The 4,886-nt window shown below is 52.2% G+C and overlaps 1 protein-coding gene across 3 annotated transcripts in view; it reads left to right on the plus strand.

Moving 5' to 3' along the window:
• The first annotated feature begins 338 nt into the window (after positions 1-338).
• Positions 339-4,886, plus strand: part of PDPR (pyruvate dehydrogenase phosphatase regulatory subunit) — a 47,746-nt gene continuing 43,198 nt past the window's right edge. For 2 of the 3 annotated variants that reach the window (XM_030925399.1, XM_030925400.1), the window contains exon 1: positions 359-529. The gene's annotated coding sequence lies outside the window, so the exon portion shown is untranslated. Of the gene's footprint in view, positions 530-4,886 lie in introns of all 3 variants that reach the window. The other variant, XM_010382955.2, reaches the window with a different exon arrangement.

Raw genomic sequence — 4,886 nt, forward strand, 5'->3', positions numbered from 1 at the left:
GACTGCTTGTGGCTTAGGACTGGGGACCCACTGGATTTGGAGTAAGCCCTGGCACAGGCCTCGAGGGAAGAAAGAACTCCCGCGCTTCCCACCCTCCACAGGGCCTGCGATCATCTCAGACGTTCCGGTTCCACGTGCAGAAACCCCGCCGGTCCACGGCCCGGGTTCCAAAACGGCCCTAAGAGTCAAAGTTTCCACAGCTCGCCTCTGAGGCTGGCAAAGAGGCCCTGGAGGCGGTGCCTCCCGAGACCCAAACAAGCTCACGTGGCAGGGGCGGGGCTCCGCGAGGGCGTCACGGCGCGCTCGTGCGCGGCTGAGGTCACGCGCCAGCCGTACCCTTGCCCAGGGGCCGTAAAGCGCGGAAGGTCGCGGTCTCGGCTTCCCCGGAACTTTTTGCTCGCTTCGCCCCGCCCCCTTTCCATCCCTGAACCCCGCTTTCCGGCCCGCGGCGACCCCCGGCAACCGTTGTGGCTGCCGCATTGCTCCCGTCGGGCTGTAGCTGAGCGCGGAGCCCGTCGGGGCGCGTGAGGTAAGGACATAGTTGCGGGGCTACTCTGGCCTCCCCGTCCGCGTGGGCCTGAGCGCCCCGGGACCCCTGGGTTCCCCTCTTTCTCCTTTGGTTTCGCCCGGGGGTGGTCCCCGCAAGCCCCCGCTTCCAGTCGGTTCCGCCTGGCCTCGCGAAGGCGCGTCCAGGCGCCAGTACTCTGTCCCCGGAAGGTTGTCTGCTCGTGCCCTGGCTCGTGTCCTCGGCTACCTCTGGGCCTGCGCACCGCTCCTTAAGGCGCCTGCACCTCAGTCCCGATGCCAGGGCGGGCGGGGTGACCTCGGGCTCCCCACTCTCAGGCTTGCACACCCCTGCGGCTCAGAGGCAACTCCAGCTCGCCTAGCCCGGTCGCATCCCTGCAGGTGGAACTGTTTTCCCGCGTTGAGACGTGCGGTCCGCTTGTGCTTTATAACTAGTAAGACTGCTGCAGAGTCCGGAGGAAGAAGTCACCTAGAAAAGCCTGGGCCAGGGCAGTGAGCTTCCTTCTTAATGTTTGACCTTTGGGGGCCGATGTGTGATACCTCGGATTTGAAACAAGAATTTCCAAGCCCGTTTCTCGCATGCATATAAACATGATGTACGGGGTTGGGGGCTGGTGGTGGAGGAGGAGCCAGCCCGACGGGTATGCTTTTCCAGTGGCAGGGACTTGTGTTCATTTCTTTTTTCTTTTTTTCTGAGACGGAGTCTCTGTCGCCCAGGCTGGAGTGCAGTGGCGCGATCTCGGCTCACTGCAACCTCCGCCTCCTGGGTTCAAGCATTTCTCCTGCCTCAGCCTCCCAAGTAGCTGGAATTACAGGTGCACGCCACCTCGTCCGGCTAATGTTTGTATTTTTAGTACAGACGGGGTTTCACTATGTTGGCCAGGCTGGTCTCGAACTCCTGACCTCGTGATTCATCCTCCTCGGCCTCCCAAAGTGCTGGGATTACAAGCATGAGCCACCGCACCCGGCCAACTTGTGTTCATTTCTTAAACTCGCGTGATCACCTGGTGTACTTGTTGAAAAATACAGCTCCCTGGAGTGGCAGGATCAGAATCTGCAGAGGTGGACCCTGGGAATCTGTCGTTTTTAAACAAGTGTCCCAGGTGGTTCTTTTGCTGAGGCAAGTGTGGAAAATGTTGTGTGAACCCACCCATGCTCATCCAGTCTTCCTTGTGACCGACGGTCCACTGTGCAACTGTGTGCAACACTGCAGCCATACAGAGGGACAACTTGAAGTTAGAACTAGCACCTTGGTCTTGTTGGAATAAGCAGATCTCAGTAGAGCCAGCCACAGTCTTACGGTTGTTGAGCAGAAGTTATTCTTCTTAGCAGAGAATATTATACGGTCATTTTCCAGAACCTTAAAAATATATGATTTGTTTTAAACCAGATGATGTGCTTCATTTCTGTCTTTGACGTCTTCAGTTTCTTCTCCCCTGGCTTTACCTCCTTTGCTATCAAGCTTTGCTTTGGTTTTGCTGCCAACCCTATAGGCTTAGGTTTGGCAGCAAAGGCGCTAGACTTTGCTGCCTTCCCTTCCTTCGTTGTCTTAAGCCCTTCTTTTCCTCTGCCCTCATGCCCTCACCACTTCACTCTTTTGAAGGTCATAATGAACACAAGGTCAGAAATCCCTTTTTTGGCACCAAACGCCCTGGGCTTTTATTGAGAAGGAGTCTCACTGTGTTGCCCAGGCTGGAGTGCAGTGGTGCGACTGTGCCCACTGCAGCCTCCACATCCCTGGTTGAAGCAATTCTCCTGTCTCAGCCTCCTGAGTAGCTGGGACTACAGGTGCAAGCCGCGACACCCGGCTAATTTTTGTGTTTTTAGTAAAGATGGGGTTTCACCATGCTGATCACGCTGGTGTCGAACTCCTGACCTCAAGTGATCCACCTGCCTTGGCCTCCTCCCAAAGTGGTGGGATTACAGGCATGAGCCACTGCGCCTGGCCTTTTTTTGTTTTAAGACAGAGTCTCACTCTGTCACCCAGGCAGGAGTGCAGTAGCATAATCTCGGCTCACTGCAACCTCTGTCTCCCAGGCTCAGGCGATCCTCCTACCTCAGGAGTTCAGGACCAGCCTGGGCAACATTGTGAACCTATCTCCACAAAACAAAAATATTTTAAAAATTAATAAAACACAGGATTGGCTTATGTGGTGAGACAGTATTGAATCCAACAAACGGGAGCTGGATAGTCTGGCCCAAGATGCAGTGGTGGCCGCACCATGAGTACCTGGGACCACAGGTACCCGCCACCACACCCAGCTATTTTTTTGTATTTTTGGTAGAGACGGGGTTTCACCATGTTTGCCCAGGCTGGTCTCCAACTTCCGACCTCAAATGATCCACCCGCCTCGGCCTCCCAAGTGCTGGGATTACAGGTGTGAGACACCATGCCCAGCCTGAAGTTTTTTTAAATTCCACCTTAAAACTCATCTGTTGGCTGGGCGCGGTGGCTCAAGCCTGTAATCCCAGCACTTTGGGAGGCCGAGACAGGCGGATCACAAGGTCAGGAGATCGAGGCCATCCTGGCTAACCCGGTGAAACCCCGTCTCTAATAAAAAATACAAAAAGTTAGCCGGGCGAGGTGGTGGGCGCCTGTAGTCCCAGCTACTCCAGAGGCTGAGGCAGGAGAACGGCGTGAACCTGAAAGGCGGAGCTTGCAGTGAGCTGAGATCTGGCCACTGCAGTCCTTGGGCAACAGAGCGAGACTCCATCTCAAAAAAAAAAAAACTCATCTGTTAACTGTGTTTGTGTTTGTTCTGCCACCTTTGCAGTTCCCTTTTTCCTGTTACGGAAATGTGCCTAATAGTTCAGTCCTCACAGCTGTCCTTTCATTTGAAAGGTAGCGTGGAGTCATGATTAAATAGCAGGCCACTAGTGCCAAATTGACAGGGTTCTGCTGCTCAACAATTTGGTAGGACCTTGGGTGAGTCACTTTTACTTACCTGTACCCGTTTCCTCAAGTGTAGAGTAGAAATGCTAATATCTACCTCATAAGGTTGTGAGGATTAAATTAGTTATATACATAGGCAGTATCTGGTGCATTGTAACTACTTATAAAAATAGCTTTAAAAATAATTCTTGGCCGGTCACAGTGGCTCACACCTGTAATCCCAGCACTTTGGGTGGCCAAGGTGGGTGGATCACCTGAGGTCAGGAGTTCAAGACCAGCCTGGCCAACATGGTGAAACTCCATCTCTACTAAAAATACAAAAAAGGCCGGGCGCGGTGGCTCAAGCCTGTAATCCCAGCACTTTGGGAGGCTGAGACGGGCGGATCACGAGGTCAGGAGATCGAGACCATCCTGGCTAATATGGTGAAACCCCGTCTCTACTAAAAAAAAATACAAAAAACTAGCCGGGCAAGGTGGCGGGCGCCTGTAGTCCCAGCTACTCGGGAGGCTGAGGCAGGAGAATGGCGTAAACCCGGGAGGCGGAGCTTGCAGTGAGCTGAGATCCATCCACTGCACTCCAGCCTGGGCGACAGAGCAAGACTCCTTCTCAAAAAAATAAATAAATAAATAAAAATAAATAAAATAAAAATACAAAAAATTAGTTGGGCACAGTGGTGTGCACCTGTAATCCCAGTTACTCGGGAGGCTGAGGCAGGAGAAACACTCGAACCTGGGAGGCAGAGGTTGCAGTGAGCCAAAATCACACCACTGTACTTCAGCCTGGGTGACAGAGTTGAGACTCTGTCTCACAATAAATAAAAATAAAAATAAATTTCTCAGGTATTTGGAAATCTCAACTCTGGGGACCTATCCTTGATTTTTCCCCCATCTTCTTTGTTCTCTGTTCTCATTCATGCATCAACATGTATTTCCTAGATGCCTATGCTGAATGCTAAGAAAATTGAGCAATTTATAAGATTTCTGCTGTTAGTTCCATTATAATAGGGAAATAATAGGCCACGTTTGGTGGCTCAGCCTGTAGTTCCAACCTGTAAATCCTGCTTTGGGAGACCAAGGCGGGCAGATCACTTGAGGTCGGGAGCTCAAGACCATCCTGTGCAACATAGTGAGACCTCTCCTCTACAAATATTCATAATTTTAAAATTAGCTGAGCGTGATGGTGCACACCTGTGGTCCCAGCTATTCTGGAGGCTGAGGTGGGAGGATCGCTTGAGTCTGGGTGGTTGAGACTGCAGTGAGCCATGATCATGCCGCTGTACTCCAGCATGGGTGACAGACCTTGTCTCAAAAAATAATAAAAAATAACCACTACTTACTGAGTGCTTCTTAGGTGCTTGTACCATGTTCTTCCTGCCTTGTCTGATTTAGTCTTTGCAGTGACCACGTGAGGTAGGTGTTACTAGCCCGTATTACAGGTGAGGAGCTCAAAGCATAGAGATCTGGGAAC

This window comes from Rhinopithecus roxellana, chromosome 20, assembly GCF_007565055.1.
Source record: "Rhinopithecus roxellana isolate Shanxi Qingling chromosome 20, ASM756505v1, whole genome shotgun sequence".
NCBI lineage: Eukaryota > Metazoa > Chordata > Mammalia > Primates > Cercopithecidae > Rhinopithecus > Rhinopithecus roxellana.